Raw genomic sequence first — 18592 nt, 5'->3', positions numbered from 1 at the left:
TGGTTGAGGAGATAAACCTTTCTCTGCAAAGCGCTATGAGTGCCCAGAAAAGGGATACATAAATGTAAGGAATTATTATTATTATTTAAATGCGACTGACATTAAATAAAGTGTCTGAAAACATTACATTCAGTTTACACGTAAGTATATTCTTTTAAATTGCATTATTTCTGAATTAATTGTACTTCAAATAATAAAGTGTAGCTACTACTTTCTCACACGGGACTGTTTGTGCTACAGACATGAGTGAGTGACTGAAGCAGACTATTTTTACTGCAAACAGGAAGCAACCACTCACAACACCCTAGCAATCCATTGCAATTCACTAAATCGTTGAGAACACCTTAGCAACCACATAGTAGCATTACAGTAATGCAGTCAAAGAGCAAACACAAACAGTCCTCAGACCAGTTTTGCACAGGCTTGATCTCGATTTATTTGGGTGTCACAGAAATTGCAGCACTTTACCTTTTAACCTTTAAACAGGAACCCAGGATACAAAAAAAAAAAGAAGAAAAAGACTATTTAACAGTGCAATTTCAAATCAAAGCACGTTTAGAATCTCCTGCGATGGCACGTTATGCCTTGCACTACTGTCTGCAGGGTCACGTTATCCCTGCTGGACTAGTTAGTGTAACCGCGTCATAAATTGAACCAGCAGGGCATAGTTTATCACTGCAAATATTGGCTGGAAATTGCCCTGCTTATCAGAGTCTGAGATGGATGAGTCGTTTACTCCTGCCCTATAAAACTCCGCTTTCAAGCCAGAAAGAGCAGCGCTGTCATCTCCACTCGCCATGTAATACGCTGGAATTTCACAAGCTGACATTTGTTTCGTAGACCGTCCTGCTCTGCCGTGTATCACGATGATGGCCTAAAAATACGACTGGAGAAAATGTTTGGCCAGCACTTTTTACTCGCTGACTTTCTTCGAAGCGACGCCGCACGGCCTCGACCTTCCACGACCGAAGCTTCCACCGTCGGTGAGCATGTTTGTTATTAGTGGCGGGCAGTGAACAGATGTAGATCTCTCTTGGGACGGGGCCTCTGGTGCATCATGAAGAGGAGCTTCGATCCGGCTGCTACTTTATTTTCAGCCCGAATATTCTGACCTAATTTCCACATGGCATGCTGGTTATCCTTCATTTCACTTCCCTCCCAAGCTCAGACGGCCTGCCATGTGGCTCAATCCCTCCCGCTTAAACCGGACCTTTAATACACGCTCAGTCGGCCCATTGTTCTTATTTAAGCATGATTTTTAGGGAAACGAGCGGATGAAAGCGAAACGGCGCGCTCCATAAATCAGAGCTCCTCTGGGACGCCAGGCAGATGGTAGCGTAAGCTCAGGCCGTTTCACCGTAGATCTACACCTTTAGGTGAAATATGCCACACTTACGAGCTGGCAGATTTCATGAATATACATGAAGTAAGCCAGTGGTTTGATTTAATTTAGCTCGCACTTCCAAATCTGCATGAAAGTAAAAAAAAAAAAAGCATATGTTGGAGTTATATAAGCATTAACAGCTCATTTTGAAGACTACAGTCAGCCTTAATCTTTAAGATTTAATGTGTTCCTGACATCTTGATGAGTCTAGCATGACAGCTGTTTGTTTCTAATTTATTAACCAAGGTGGGACCCATTTTATATTAAATATTTTTAACTACTACGTGCTTGCATTTGAATGAGTCATTTAATATAATGCACTGTCTACATGCATTTTTTTTTTTCTGTGAGTAATTTTTGTAGTTACAACCCTTTCATTTCACCATTGACTCCATCTCTACTCCTTAATGCAAAACCGCACCATTCCACCAAACCTGTACCTAAACCTATAATACCCATTTCCAGCCTCAATAGCAGCAAATGTGATATACAATTCAATATGAGCACAATAAGTACACTGCCCCAAACAATTCATTATATCTGACTTAAGTACATAGTAGCTAAAGACACCTTATATAAAGTAGGACCGTAAAAAAAAAAAAAAAAAAAAAAAATCTTCATTTCACTAATTTTAAATGACCATGTGATTTGAACAGTACATTTTTAAGAATAGTCCCTAAGATAGTATAAGTTTGTAATGCAAAGCATTTAAAAATATTTTATTATTATTATTCCAATAGCATTATTATTATTTTTTTATTAAATAAAAGAACATGGAAGAATTGGTTCCCAATTTATTACAGTGTAAAAATATTAACATTTAGAAAAACATTAAAGCAAAATAATGCCCTCTGATGCAATTATGTGGAGTAATTAGTATGCATTATTGAATTATGTAATTATTAAACACTAATATGTACTTGAAAAGAATTGCATGCCTTAATTTCCTAAAGAACACATTTTATTGAGAACATTTGAACACATTTTTACTTATTCTTTATGTGCTTAAAAAAAAATGTAAGAATAATCCCTGGACAGTCACACCTGAGGGCAAAAATTGTAATTCAATAATCAAAATATGAGTACAATTGATTTTAACTAGTGTTATATATATATATATATATATATATATATATATATATATATATATATATATATATATATATATATATATATATATATATATATATATATATATATATATTATTATTATTATTTTTTATTTTTTTTACTCATTTTTGTTTTTTATAATTGATTTTAACTAAGAACTACACATTTACCGTCAATATCCAGTCTGTCAACTTTCATGACCATGTTATAACCATGTAATGCATGTCATTTACAAGAAATATTCAAGGAAAGCTGAAAAGGATTGTTTAGATGGATTGAAATTCACCCACATGAACTACATCAACGATGAATAACCCCAAATTCACTCTTCTAGAACTTAAAGGCAATTTAGGAACTTTAAAGTTCAAATTTTGAATGAGTTTTAATTCATGTGCTTTAACAGCATTAAACTTAAACTCTTGCCCATAGACTTCAGCTGTAGCCATTTCAGAATTGTTTTCCTGATAGTTAACCTTTTTACCATAAATACTGTCAATAGATCTGAACTTTGAATCTTAAACATTGCAACATAATATTCTGTCGATTTGCGGGTCTCCAGTAGCTATAAGTTAATTGGATTTATCAGTTATTGATTATGTTGTTTGTTCAGGTTCATCATAATTAAAGTCCTTACAGTAATTCCTGCATTTTTTCACTCTTCCGGAGCATCTGGAAGCGTTTCCGAGTGCTGGAAGCAGTTCAGCGCAGCAATTACCCTGGTGTCAAGAGCTCCCAGGGTAATAATAATCATCTCTTCTTCAAATGAGGACAAATATGATTATGAAGACAGCTCAGTTTGACTTCATGGCAGATGTAAACACTAACCGCCAATAAAAGGAACAGAAACGCCAAGAGTCCTCTCAGCTTTGACAAGGTCAATAGCAGAGTGATAAAGGTTGACTCCGCTAGACTCGGCAGAAGAAGCAGATTTACCAAATGAAGCAAGTATTTCATGCTCCACCGGCCCACTCTTACACTACTAGATCACACATGCTGATTGCTCAACTGTAAATGTATCAGACCTGCATCTTCCATATCAGGTGTCATGTGGCCATGTGTAATGTATGCAGCATGTGAGCGGCATCCAATCTAGATCATTTCACAGGAGGTTTGAGTCAATTACAAGGAAGATGTAAAGAGTCATGTTAATATCTGTTCTCTGGTTCAAAAATCAAATGCATGTCAAGTCAACCCTTTAGACACACTACTAAATTTATGTCATAATTTCTAAGACTTTTTGCTTGGATTCCTGAACCTAGCTCTGTAGGCCTGACAGGAATGCAAAGTTTTTAAATAAAAACATACATAAATGAATGAATGAATGAATGAATGAAGGTGAAAACTACACACACACACACACACACACACAAATATATATATTACCCCCCACACACATACTTAGTTATAAATGATGTTTACTTAAATCTAGATATGATAGTGTTAATTAATATTACTCAGTACTTGATTGTATAATTACACCGTAAAAGGGATACCTTAAAAATTGTATTCATAAATAATATGAATGTATACAATATTAAATAATCAATAATATTTTGGGGTGGTATTGATTAATTGATTGACTGATTGATTGATCAAGAACACATTTAAAGTAACAAAAGATTCATATTTCTACCTTTATATTGATCAATAAAATATTGAAAAAAATGCAATCCATATACTTCTCAAATGCATTTATCTTAGATTTACTGGAACAGAATGCAAAATACTGGTTACTGGCCTTAATAAAAATGTCAAAATACATTTATTTATGTATTAAGCAGTGGCTATAGAGTCTACATCATTTTTTTTTTTTTTTATATATAATAACCAGAAATGTATACTGAGCAGCAAATCAGCATATTAGAATTATTTCTGAAGAGTCATGTGCCACTGAAGACTGGAATAATGATTCATTATCATTGTATAAAATATGACATTATATAAATCTTTACATCAACACCTACTCTACATTTGGTACAGCTGAGAGCAGCTATTATTGCCGGTTTGATTTTTCTAGCATTGATTCAAAATAGATGGATTCAAAGCGCACCACTCACATTGACATACTTTAAAGTTTCGCTCCATTACATCCTAAAATAGAGGCGCATGACCCCTGCACCGTTGAACGCTGAGTCTCCACACACTCCCCGGAGCCTAATCAACTTCATAAAGCCCTGAAGAGTGAATCAAAGACACACATTAATTTAAAGATATATTGCAGTCAGTCCTCATGACTACTGACAAGATATCAGTAATGCCGCTCATCTCAAGACACATTTAATGCCTGGAGGTTTACCCATGATGTTTTATAGATACTGAAAGGGAAAAGCACTGCATTATTAAAGCCCAGCAGGAGAGTGATATTGTAAACTCAATGCAAATGCAACGATAGCCACATTTAATATGTAAGTATTTAGTAGATATAATAAAATTCTCATGCATTGATCTCTAAACCCCATGGGTTGCTATCCAACAGCTTTACTTAAATTAACACACTTCTGGTGTGAAACTAGAAGCTGAAATCTTAAATATTACTGCTCAGACAAGGCACAGATTATCCAATTTGAGGCCAAAGGCAGTAACGAGTTTCTGATATAATGCTAAGCGTCTCAGAATTAAACTGTTTGCACTAAAAGGCCATAACCAGATTTGCACAACATTTGCATTTTCAGGCAATTTACAGTTAAAGTATTCAGTGTTCTTGTGCACTTTGCATGTAAAATAAATAAATAACTAATAAAATAAAATAAAAATATGTGAGGTTGACAATTCAAGCTGAATAACAGGTTTCGTTTAGGTATGTGGTCTTGTGTGTGTGTGTGTGTCTGTGTGTGTCTGTGCATACCTACTTAACCATATTTTGGGGACAAATCTGTAAAAAGTGAGATTACCTTAAAAAAAAAATGTCCCTTGTGGACGTGCTCATTTGTAAAACTGGTATAAAAATAAGGACAAATATATATATATATATATATATATATATATATATATATATATATATATATATATATATATATATATATATATATATATATATATGTGTGTGTGTTTATATTATTATTATTATTATTATTATTATTATTATTATTATTATTATTATTATTATTATTATTATTATTGTAAAAGACTTTAGAAAGTCTCCTGTAAGTAGTAGGGTTAGGTCTAGGGTTGGTGTCAGGCAATAGAATATACAGTTTGTACAGTATAAAATCCTTTACACCTATTGGATGTCCCTATTTAAAAAGCTAAGTAAACTGTGTGTGTGTGTGTGTGTGTGTGTGTGTGTGTGTGTGTGTGTGTGTGTGTGTGTGTGCGCGTGTGTGTGTGTGTGTGTGTGTGTGTGTGTGTGTGTGTGGTGTGTGGAGCTGAATCAGCAGGCTTGTGCTTGTCAAACACAGCACAGAAACACGCCTGTCTTGAATGTCAGATCATGTGAAGTATGTGAACCAAACACTGCTGTTTGCCAACAGTGGGCCAAAGCACAAACAGCTCAAACCTCTTACCCGGATACACTGTCACCACCAAAGCCACCCAATTCACGCTTCCAACCCTAAAGCAAGTACACTAACCCAGTTTTAAAAATATAAATTGAATTAAAACTTTGTAATGACTTCATAATTCAGTATTAGAGATGATGAAAGGGAATGTTTTGCTCATTTTAATGGCAAACTCAAGTAATTTGTTGATAACTGCGTTCTTTGTTGAATCTCAAAGGAATGAGATTTCTCTCCAAAATCAAAGCAAAAATTACATTTTGCCTAAAGAATGAATGAAGCCTGTTTTAGGACCACTGCAGTATTGTCATGACAAATGTCCCGTTCTCATTTTGTCAAAACTCCTTCACTACCTCAACTACTTCCACAATGAATGTTTACAACTATCTGTCACAAGTTTAAATATTAATTCTGTTCTACTGATTTATAGTATATAACATAATAATAATGTATTTTGACATGCACTCTACATTCACTGCGCAAAAAAAAAAAAAAAAAAAAATATATATATATATATAAAGCATATCAACAATATGGCAGCATTGCTTAGTATCAAAACCGACACTATTTATCTTGTTTCTGGTAATGTTGTGAACTATTCATATTCATGTATCTATGTGTTTGTGTCTGTTTTTGTGTGTATATTAATATACTGCCTCCATTTCAGTATATGAGGCACTTGCTTTTTACAATACAATAAGCAACCAAATGAATTAAATCAAGCCATAATCTGTGTTTTTAATTCTGAATTACATCACAATATGGTAGTAAAGTCAGCTGCAACATCCCGCTTCATGTTGTCTTTAAGATGACCATAATAAAGCTAGCACAGTGTCTCTATAAAGCTGCTGTTGGCTCACTAGTTAATACTCAGCTTGTAAAGCACTGAAGACTTGGCACAGTGACTTTGGCTCAACAACATTTATAAAGTGTCAAGTGAGATTATATGTCTACAGTATAAGTCCCATATTATCTCATAAACTATCCCTCACACTTTTGCCTAATATAAAAGCCCTCATGTTTTGAGATACACTCTACATTCAATGCAATATATATATATATATTAACAGTATATGCATATACAACTAATCAGCTTGTGCAATGTAGTTTAATGCTGTGAATGTCATCAGTTTGTGCTAAACCCCCATTAACCTGTGCCATCAAGAGTTTCATGTCAAAACTTGGCATTTTGATGGGTACTCTACATTTACTATAATAAATATATAAATAATGCATTTTTAAAAACACTTTATATTCAAAACATTATGTATTATGTTGTAAAAATCACTCCAAAAATCATATTGATTGACTTGCACTACATTCACTGAATGAATGAATGAATGAATGAATGAATGAAATTGATGTAGACTCTATAGCCACTGCTTAATACATAAATAAATGTATTTTGACATTTTTATTAAGGCCAGTAATCAGTATTTTGCATTCTGTTCCAGTAAATCTAAGATAAATGCATTTGAGAAGTATATGGATTGCATTTTTTAAGCATAAGTCTTATGAAATGTAATATATAACACTAAATAAATCAATAGAAATTGCCAGAAGGGAAAGGGAAAAAATAATTAGATATTCTCTAACAAGTCTTTTTATCTTGCAAAGTTGGATTTCTAAAGTAGAAGCATCATGTTTTAAGGATGTTCAGATTAAAAACAAAAAACCATGCAGAAAAAGCTATTTTGTCTGTCCGGTTCACTCCTTCCTCTCACCATATTGTCTCTACTTTTCTCCAAATACACATTCGGATGATGGCAGCGTATAGCACCACGCGGGGCGTTCTGCACCGTCAGAGTCTCTCCACGCTTTTAGTCCAGCACTCCTCTCCCATGACCCTCTCTTTCTTCATTTCTCAAACCATCCGGAAGGGCCAAAGGGAGAGCCCTGTGCAATTTCCTTCCTCTAATAGCTACTTCCAAAGCCCACTTCCATAGTCGTGAGAAGTGACAAGATTAAAGAATAGCTGCTCCATTCGACAGAAGCAGGGGCAGAAACAGAGGGCAAAAATACTCTGGGTAATTATGGGGAAATCAAGCACACTGCCGCAGTCGCAGCTCAGCTGGGCTCTCACGTCACCGCTTTGGTCCCAGCGGATCTAATCGAAAGCTTTTTACTTCTCTCTCTGCCTCTGTTCTCTCTTTCCGAGCTGATATTGCACTTTAGTTTAGAAAAACAGACTAACAACATTCTCTGAAGCTTCGGCCTCCTCCACTTTGAAGCTTGTCTATGAACAGCTTAAAAGCGGCAGAACTACAATGGAGCGATATCGAGGGCTCATCCAAAGGCCAGATGAAGAGAGAATATTAACTAGCCCAAGGCCAAGGCAATATATTATATGAGGAAACTCTTCAAAACCGACCGTTTTTGTGACCCTTTATTATTTCAAGATATGTCTTGAAGGCATGTCAAAGAATAGATCACCTAAAAATGTGTATTTTGTCATTTACAAACTCTAAGCTTCTGTTTCTGCTTCTGTTTACCATTTCAGTGTCAGTAAATCCTAATGCCAGTCCTTCAAAAAGGACAAAAATCAGTATGTTATTAGATGTGGCAGTATTCTGTAATATGGTATGTTGCAGAAATGACCATGCACGGTATTTCCAATTATTGATACCTTATAATGCCAATTGTTCAGATTTTTAGAATGCATGTTAGCTTCTATTCCATCAACTAGGCTGAATGAATATGCAAAGTCAATCTCTAACAGTAGGTATGGTTAAAGCAGTGCTATGCAACTTTTCATCCTGATCTCATGAGAAATTATGTGCTGAGCTGGTAATTTTGTATGAATTTGCACAGAAACATGATAAAAAAAAAGAAAAACATATGAATGAAACTGTACAAATTCAAATGAGTTAGCCACCAGTTTGCCAAATATAAAATGGTTACAAATTGCAAAGAGACATTTGTTATAGGATGCCCTGAATCTGACAGCATGTTGAACTTCCCTGTTTCTGACACCCGATTGTAATGGAAAAGAAACAATTTTCAAATTTTCAAACAGCCAATCAGAGATTTGAAATTTTGCAATGGTGTTTACCATATATTATGTTGTTTTTTGCACATTTCGTAAAAGTGAAACGTCCAGTGAGTGGGACTAAAATAGTGTTCAGTTTTATTTGAAACAGATGATCTGGCAACGTTGTATTAGCTTGGTTGTTATATGTAACACGGCAGTTCAGAAATGAAATGTCTGGTGAGTGGCTCTAAAAGTGTGTTTGAAAATAATGTACTGCCTACAGAAAACCAAACAATAAATTTAGCCAAGAGTGTTAACAAAAGTAAATGTGAAATAATATTATTTTTTTTCCTTATTCTACATGTGTTTGATCTCTTTTATCTTGATTCTTGTTTCACGTGGCCTGTACCTAAACGCTTCACATCACAACTGCAATGCTGTACCGGGTGCACTACAGAGCAAGTTTACTACATCAGAAAAGTCATACATATAGAGCTGATGCAAACCTTAAACTGTATTAGTTTACAAATCATGCACAATGGTAAAAGTGTTTTGAACTGATAACATAGCATTGTGCAAGAAACCGCTATAAAATAAGTCTTTATTGTTTGTTTTGTTTTGCAAAAGAATTCGGCAGAGGAACATATTTCCAAGGAGCCTATGTTGGAAAACATACTTTTGTTTAAGGGATAACAGAAGCTCGGACACTCTGCTAAATATCTCCTTTTGTCTTTCACAGAGAAAATTAAATGGTGACAGAATTGTCATTTTTGAGTGAACTAATAAATTTAATACAGACCAACTGTGGCAAAGATTATCTGGCATTGTTCCTTCTTATGGGTGAGTATCTCAGAAGCATCTCTCTATAAAGAAATTGAAGGAAACGGGAGGACTGCTGGCACAGGTGCAGGCCAAAAAAAACCTCAATGAGCCCTTTATTGCTTTTATCTGTTCTCTTTTCTTGAGTGGTTTCTGATAACAGTTTGCCTCTCAGTGACCTCTGATCTAGGAACAGCTACTCTTAAGACTCAATTATAAGACTTGCTCACTTTAAAGCAATATGTAAATCTCGGTCGAAGGTGCTGTCAGTCAAAGAGTAATTGTAGGTCGCAAGCTGATCTGGGACTTTTTGTAGAGAGGATACTTGACGCTGCTTTATTATGCTGAGTCACGACTGTTCTCACTGGTACATTAAACCGTCTCCAACTGGCTCGGCAGAGAAATAATAGAGCCGAGAGGAAACGATTACCATTTAGATGTAGAGATTTCTGATTTGCTTGTTATCCAAGTGGTATTGAGTTAAACTTTTGAGTCCTAGTCAACTGAGTATTTGACAACTGACAGTTATTTCACATTGTTTCCAAAATGGACAGAATGCAATAAGACAATGTTAGACAAAAACTTATACTTGTAGTGTACTATAGTGTGTGTGCTGGGGGGTATGTGTGGGAGTGTTTAAGTACACTTATTTTGAGGTGTCGACTACCATACTGAAGCTGAAGTGATTGATTAGAATTTTAACTTTAGTGAGTTATTCAATATTAGGCTTACATTTAAAGTTAATATATTTGAAATGTACTAAGCTGAGAAATAATTACAAATGTGTAATTACACATATATTTAAATGCATAGCAAACAAGTAAAGGATTTAAGCACGGATGATCAGATCTCTCTCTTTCTCCAGAAAGCTGTATCGTTCACTCATTCTAAATCTTTAGATGAGACACAAGGATGAGGAACTTCATCTTGTCAAAGATGGAGGGATGGCTTAAGCAGTTTAACTCAATTCATCGCAAACGTGTTAATTTTACAGGCACTACTATAGCGAAAACACATGTGTGCCATGTCTCCTCATGCCCTTTCGTTTTCCAGCTCACTGGCAGCCGTTCGCCACTCCAGTTGGGGAAATGCACTGACGCTGAGGTGAAGTCAAGCCAGCTGGCAAACCACATCTACCTCTCCCCCCCCTACAGGTTGCCATTGTTTATTAATAATCCCAGTGGTCTCTGTTGGCAGCGGCGAGGTTGAAGCAGCTGGTGGGCCTTAGTTGAGCTCGAGCGCCGAGGTTTTCTCTGTCACGAGTGTTTCCCCCACTGCCTAAGCAGTTGGGGGCCACGGCACAGCCTTTCATTCAGCCCTTTCATTACATAATTGTATGAATTAAAGAGGTTAATCACCGCAAATGACCATGGATTTTAATAATTTATGAAGATCAGGCAAAAACAGTCGCCGGGCTGCCAGTCGGCCATAAAGGGCCAATCGCTTCCCTTCTCAGAACCATGTAATCAGCGTTTAAAGGGGTCTTGACTTGGATTCTTTTTTAATATCTTCCTTGAGGATTGCTTGTAATGTTATTAAACAGTCATATAGCTGCACAAATGGTTATTTTCAACCTTCATTCTGACACTCTGTCTCAAATGATTTGTTTTTAAGAAATTACTCATTTAACGCTTGTAAGCAATCAGCACTGTTTGGCTAATGTCATTGCATGAGAAAAAGTATCAACACTCCAATTTTTTTCCATGCGAGTAAGTGTTTTGAAATATAATCTTTATAAGACAATCTTTTACAGATGAAGCATTATGACATTTTTGATACCACATTTCTTGAAGACTTTATGAATTATAATAGTATTTTGAATGCTCTAAATAATGCACCTTATAACGCACTATATGATTTGATGAATAAGCATAACGACAGTTATAATACATTATACAGTAATACTCATCTTTTCATTTTTGCACCTTCAGAAAGTATAATGCATAAAAGCACATGCCGAACAACCAATTAGAGATATAAAAAGAATCTGCAAATATTGTAATGCATTTTAAGTTACAGTTAGTTATGAAAATTCACGTAATGCATTACAACCTAAATTATGAATATCCATATTATGCATTAAAGTGTTACCAAATTGTTTACTCATGCTTGGCAATGTAGATGCTGTCAGATTCAATGCATCCTTTAACAAATGTCTCTTTACAAACTCTTTGCCTCAATCTGCAGTCAAATGCTCCAAACAAACATTTATCATCTCTCATTTTCTTTTTAATAATAACTTAAGCTTACACTGAGTTACACTGAAAAAAACCTGGTGTCACTTATGCACTTATATGAGTCTAAAATGTTAAAATGCCACATGCATTTACAAGTATCACAATAATATAAATATGGGCTTGGTCTTTGCTAATATTCATTAGAACAACATACTTTTATACAGTGGTTCAAAAAATAAAAAAATTGACAAATTACTTTTGCAAATTACTTATTTGATCAAAGTACATTTAAAAAATATGAAATATTAAAACAATTTAAAATATCTGTTTTCTATGTGAATACGAGTGATCAAACAACATTTTCTCCAGTCTTCATTGTCCCATGATCCTCTTTCCAAGCATTTTGGTTGACTTTCCTACCTTCCTGTCAACTTGTGTATTTGCATCTCTGCACCGGTTCACGCAGACAGGATACATCATCAGCGCTTTCACGTACACTATTTTAGACGGAACAATAATGGCAGGCAAACTGTTTCTGTAGTAATGTTCTCTCTGATCGTCTGATCTGCATGATGTTCACATTCATTTCTATCAGGCTAAAGTTAGCATTTTCCATGATCTCCTACTGCACCTTTAACAGCAGCTTTGTCCTCACTTTCTTTTCATAACACTGGCCTCTAGTTTTCCGTCTATAGTCTATATTTTAGTCTATAGAATCATTTGACTCATAATTGCACAAATCAGATCACCTCTTCAAAGAACGGCACACATATTACTGATAGACCTATTTTAGAGACATTATTAAATGATATGAAACAGAAGACGGAGGATGTGCCACAGTGAGATTGGGCACTTTCATAACAGCTAATATACTTAATAGCCTAATCAAAAACTCCCTATGCCCAGAACAATCTAGTTTAAGTTCTCACAGCCGGCTGAAATATAAACGGATACATTTTAGATCAAATTATTCTTCAGAATGCCACAGGAACATTTTACAGCGAATGCAATCAGCCAGTGCAACATCAGTGAAAATGCACTCGTGCTGTCTAAGAAATAATGAGGGACATAATTTCATATATAAAAATGGAGACACAAGTTTCAAACAAAACAATGAAACTAAATATAAGCATTGTTTGTTAACTGAAAAGGCACTAGAATTGTAAAAGCAAACATAACTAAAACATGAAAGCAAAACAACTTGATATAAAATTATAACCATGACCTATTTAAGGTATGATAAATTGCCTTTAAAATCTGACAGTTGCATGGAAATCACTCTAAACAGAATAAAACAGTAATGTCAAATTATGTTAATGCTATAAATGAATGATTGTTTTTGTTAAAATTAATACATTTACCAGCACTGCTCAAGCATAAGTGATGTTCATAGCCCAACACAGATTCAAACTAACACTTAACACCAATGCAAAAACACTAAAGATAATAAAAAAGTTAAAAAGTTGAAAAGTAAAAAAAAAAAATAATAATAATAATAATAAAAACGACTATGTTTGTTTTTTTACTTACTTAAATGGGAGTTTTACTCGCATTACTGACTGCGCTCCAAAGATGGCCACCAAATGAAATGTGTTTGTGTAGCTCACATCATTGCTCTCTATGTAGAGCATCTCAAATACACTAATTATTTGGCTGTGTTTCTTTAGTTCCCTATGAAGCCATTAGACAGTAAGGCAGTGCACTGGATTTCTGAATAGAACTCTACAGTACAGATCTCTTATACCCATTAAGTCAATCAATTTTACATGCATTTATGCTGAGCTTCTATCATATGACATTAAAGGCTTAAGTACTGTAACTCCAGTACAGCAATAACCATTCAAAACTTCAATGATGAAACATACGGTGGAGTCCCTCTACAAGGATGTGCAAATCCTGCCAAGACGACTGATAATGACACCGGTTCACGTCACTGGAGAATATCTCAGTAATATTTGACCCATAAATGTTTGATTTGGGTGTCTATATTAACGCTACGAGGCTGAGATGAATTCTGCAAGCTGGATCAATTGATCCACCGATATTCATTTCCTCATGCCGATTTCATATTAGCATAGAAGGGTTATTATCAGCGGGCTAATTTTAGCAGCTAGCTAATTTCTGTTAACACAAGGTGTTCTGAGATTTCTCAAATCACTGAAACCCAGAGAACGACTTTTTGCATGCTTCGCAATTACCATATCCCGGAGAGAGAAGTGCTGGTATTATCTGCTTAAAGTCTTGAATTAATCAGAACACCAGGGACGTTCTCGCTTCTGTGATGCTGTAATGACATGTGCCGTGCTAGGCAGAAGTCAGGACATCTCTTGGCAATAAAAGAATATGACTTTGGGTAATAACGACAAAGCTAATGTACATATTCACATCTTATAATCATCTTGCAATGTTATATTTAGTATTTAGTCATGTTTTGTGTTCCACAAATGATTATTGTGATTTGAAATAGTCTTATTAAAGGAATAATTCAAACAAAAATGCTAATTTCCGTGTCGTTCCAAACCTCTCACTTTCTTTTTCTGTGGAACATAATCAAAGATGTTTAGAGAAAACAGTCAACGTGCACAAGATCCATTCGGTTCCCAACGTTCTTTAATAATATATTGTAAATGATGATACAGTTTCATTTTTTTTGGTTAATTATACCTTAATGCCAGGATCCCATTGTAACAGCTGGTCATATGGTGTGACAACATGCCCCATGATCAGAGTCAAAGTATGTTAAATGTGTTTTTCCTGTACAATAAGTGTAATTTCAGTGCAATCTGAAATTCTTATATGATATTTAATTTGTGTGATTTATTAGATATCTATGAGCAACTGAATTTATTCTGAATAAATAAAAAAGTGTGAGAGCTGTAGTGGCTCCTGGCATTTCTATGAAGTATCACTTTTAAAGTTTTGGAGTTTTGATGCCAGAAAATAGATTTTGTTATCAGAGATAATGTAGTCGAAAGACTCTGCAGAGAATCTCCAGAAACTTTCTCTGGACCCTCTTTTATTCAGTTTTTCCTCTAGGCTTGTTCAATACATTTCATACATATTTTTTTTTTATATAGTTTACCTTTTTTTTGGCTGTGGCGAGGACTTAATTTTCCATTATATTTTGTCTAATGTCAAAACAGGGCCGCGGCTTCTCCATATGTCTGCCCCATTCTCATACAGACATCTATACACGCAGGTAAATACACATGATTACAATAGTAGAATGATGTGATACATAGAAGGCTATATTCACATTGATTATACTTGATTTTTTGATTGATAAGATTATTCTATACAACTATCTATGTATATATCTTCTAGATTATCCTAAATCCCCAGTTACGGTTAACCATTGATTGGATAATAAGTCAATATTTGGTATGAATGCGAAAATTTAAACATCAGCATTTAAATCTCATCATCACCTTAGCTTTTACATTCAATTTTTTTTAAAGAATTCATAGATACAAAATAATAGCCAGCATATAATAATTTCAAATGTTTTTAACAATAATTGGATAATGACTTAAATTATATCAAATTGTTCTTGTATGTATGACTGAAAATAGCGTAGTGCATGTTATTATATATATATATATATATATATATATATATATATATATATATATATATATATATATATATATATATATATATATATATATATATATATATATATATAATATTATATTATATTTTAGATAAGAACATCCAGTGGAAAAAAAAAAAATCCAAAGTATGTACACTGACACGCACTGATTTCAGAAATAAATATTCACTCATGTAAAAAGTGTTTTTGACAACTAGCCCTTAAGTTTGTTACGAATAATAAAATCTTAATTTCCAACATTTATGTCTCATTCCAGGATTTTAAATATAAACATAAATACTAGACAGCAGTTGAATTTGTTGGATGCATCTCAGCCTTGTCATCTTTATGACACAACTGACCAGCAAAATAAACAAGCAGGCGTTCAGTAGCACATGATTCTTCCTGAGAACCAGGACGCCAAGACCCCCAGCTGCAACCTTTCACATGGCAGCCAGTGCGACTCCTGCCAGCATGAGACAGTGCTCATTATTCTCTCTGCCAAAGCAGCCTCGTCATTGATATTCTTGCATTGGCCTGCCTTAGTCCAGTTCTGTGGTCTGAGACGGACTGAGAGAGGCTCTGAATGCAGACCGTCTTTTATTTGCCTTGGTGAATGATGATCAGGAGAGCTACAGAGCGACAGGTGCGGCGGCGAACGTCAGGCTGCAACGCGCACCTGGGCCGGTTTGCACTGGGTGAGTGACACTGAGTCTCCCGGAGCTTCTGCTAACATTAACAACCGGTAACAAGTGATGGTTGTTTGTGCAATTAGACATACAATTAGATAGGTTAGCGTGCATTCATTGCATGAGTGAGTGAATACAATTGCATTGCTCAGATAATGCAAACTGGTTATTTTAGGGGAAGAAAAAGAAAGAAGAAAAAACAGTCTAAACGTGGCCACTAAAAGCATGCTGTGGACTGAAAATTACAATTGACGGATGTCATAATTTTGCATAATATGAGCAGATGAAAAGTGCATATCGACCAGGTTTGATTCACTGCACCAGTAATGGGATGCATCCCGGAAAAACTCTTTAGGGCTCTCGTCTGCGCCTTTGTGTCCATCATAATCACTCAATTACCAAAAGCTTCAAAGTCAAATTTGACATCAAGCGCGAAAGTGCGAGAGCTCCCCCAACAGTTAAGCGTCAGAAACACATTCACACAAGTTCACCTCCAGCTTTGAGCCTCTCCGTGCCCTCAGCACGCCGTTTGTGGCTGAGCTGTGAAGATTTGGCCTCTTTTCTCCAGCAAAACGAGCTCCTCGTCACCACACATCCGAGATTAATGCGAGTGTGAACACTTCATATCCTTTTGCATCAGGTTCCCGGTGCGATGCAGGCATGAGGGTTGAGATTGATATGCTTTCTACTGCAGTGTGCATGTTTATTGACTTTGCAGATGCAGCAGGAAACATACAAAGGGGAGAAAAACTGTATTTTTGCTATCATGTTTGTACTGAATGTGCAGTTGTTGAGTTCTGACTGCAAAGCGGAATGATTCATTCAGCCTCTATGAAGACATATGGTGTCATTATTTAATAGTGATGAGACTTCATTTATGCTTTGTGCACTAATGGGCATTTAGGCTGTGAGTTGACTCAGCAGATATATAAAAACAGCACAAACCCCACACGCATACACACACACAACCCAAATCTCGATCAATCCGCATCCAAACTTACAAAAATGAGCGATGCGCGGACTGAAAACAGAACACACACGCGCGCGTGGTTTACTCAAATTGTCAAGCATCTGCAGATCAGACCCAGTCCGGTTCAAAACCATACAGAAGACCCTCTCATCCCCTCAGGATCCATCATGTACTGGCCGCGCACAAGCTCCGTGAAGTGCTGCATGTAAAAATCCCTCCAACATCCAGTTTCACAAGCACCCTGAGCGCCATCGATCACACACTCAGCGTCCAGCTCAATAAAAGCTCCTTAAAGACTCACCTGAAACTGCTTCTCCCGTGTGTCGGGAATGTGACGCTCCGCTCTGATTTAAAGTTCTGCTCTGGGTCCGGCGGTGCGGCTCATGCTGCTGGCTCTGCTTCTGCTGTGCGTATGGGTCATCGGTCCCTCTCATACTCAAGAGGGAGAAATCCGGCGGTTCGATTCGCTGAGCAGCATCTGAGAAACGGTCGAGTGTAAAAGCAGAGCTGAGGAGGAAATATCCGACAGCAGTGCAGCTCCGGATGGAGAGATGAAGAGTCCGACTGCTGCTGAGAAACACGGAGAGAAACGAGTAGGAGGCGCCGAGCATCACTTTACTGGATTGTAGAGGAGGGTGATGGCAGACAGAAAGGGGAGGGACTGAAGCACATCAAAAGCTTTGAGGAGAGAGAGAGAGAGAGAGAGAGAGAGAGAGAGAGAGAGAGAGAGAGAGAGAGAGAGAGAGAGAGAGAGCGTACCTATTATTTTATTAGTGATATTATTTGCGTTTTATTATTCGACTTTTTTAATGGCATTCCATCGTGTTATGTGTGTAAATGTGTATGTATGTCAGGATTGGGTCAGATTTGAGAAAAACCAACATTCCGAGTCTTGGCGGTTTTTTTTTTTTATTCCGGAATTTAATCGTGTAGGATCTCTTTATAAAATTCGCCAAGTGCGTTACAAACAAAGACACCTGTAGTTATAAAGTCCGCACATAACGGATAAACAAAGACGGAATCACTCGCCTCTTAAGCGCGGAGCTGTCAGTCAAACTGAGCTCGAGCGCTGTCCGTGGTGCTGAAATAATCGCATTTAGTGGATTGTTACGGGTTAAAGACATGCAACATCTTCATGTCACATATGGAGAGAAAATAATTTACATCCGGCAAAACAAACAAAAATCGTGTTTCAAGTAATGCGAGTCTGTTGGGTATTAAAGCAGAAAATGCAAAACTGTTTATTATTATTATTATTATTATTGCTATTATTATTATTATTATTAAAGAAAAAATATGTGTTTTGATGATAATCTGGATATATGTTTATTCCCTGTTGTCCTCTCACAGCAAGATCCACCAATATATTTCTTTAGAGCTCTTTTT

The 18592-nt window shown here is 36.0% G+C and overlaps 1 protein-coding gene across 1 annotated transcript in view; it reads right to left on the bottom strand.

Annotated features, from left to right (window-relative positions):
* The window catches only part of LOC127957442 (BMP/retinoic acid-inducible neural-specific protein 1-like), a 168138-nt gene extending 150295 nt beyond the window's left edge, over window positions 1–17843 (bottom strand). Inside the window, exon 1 of the mRNA XM_052555976.1 lies at window positions 17508–17843. The gene's annotated coding sequence lies outside the window, so the exon portion shown is untranslated. The remainder of the gene's footprint in view (window positions 1–17507) is intronic.
* Between the last annotated feature and the right edge of the window lie 749 nt (window positions 17844–18592).

The sequence above is a fragment of the Carassius gibelio genome, chromosome B5 (genome assembly GCF_023724105.1).
Source record: "Carassius gibelio isolate Cgi1373 ecotype wild population from Czech Republic chromosome B5, carGib1.2-hapl.c, whole genome shotgun sequence".
NCBI lineage: Eukaryota > Metazoa > Chordata > Actinopteri > Cypriniformes > Cyprinidae > Carassius > Carassius gibelio.
Note: the sequence above shows the minus strand (reverse complement) of the source record. Positions and strands in the feature narration are given on the sequence as shown.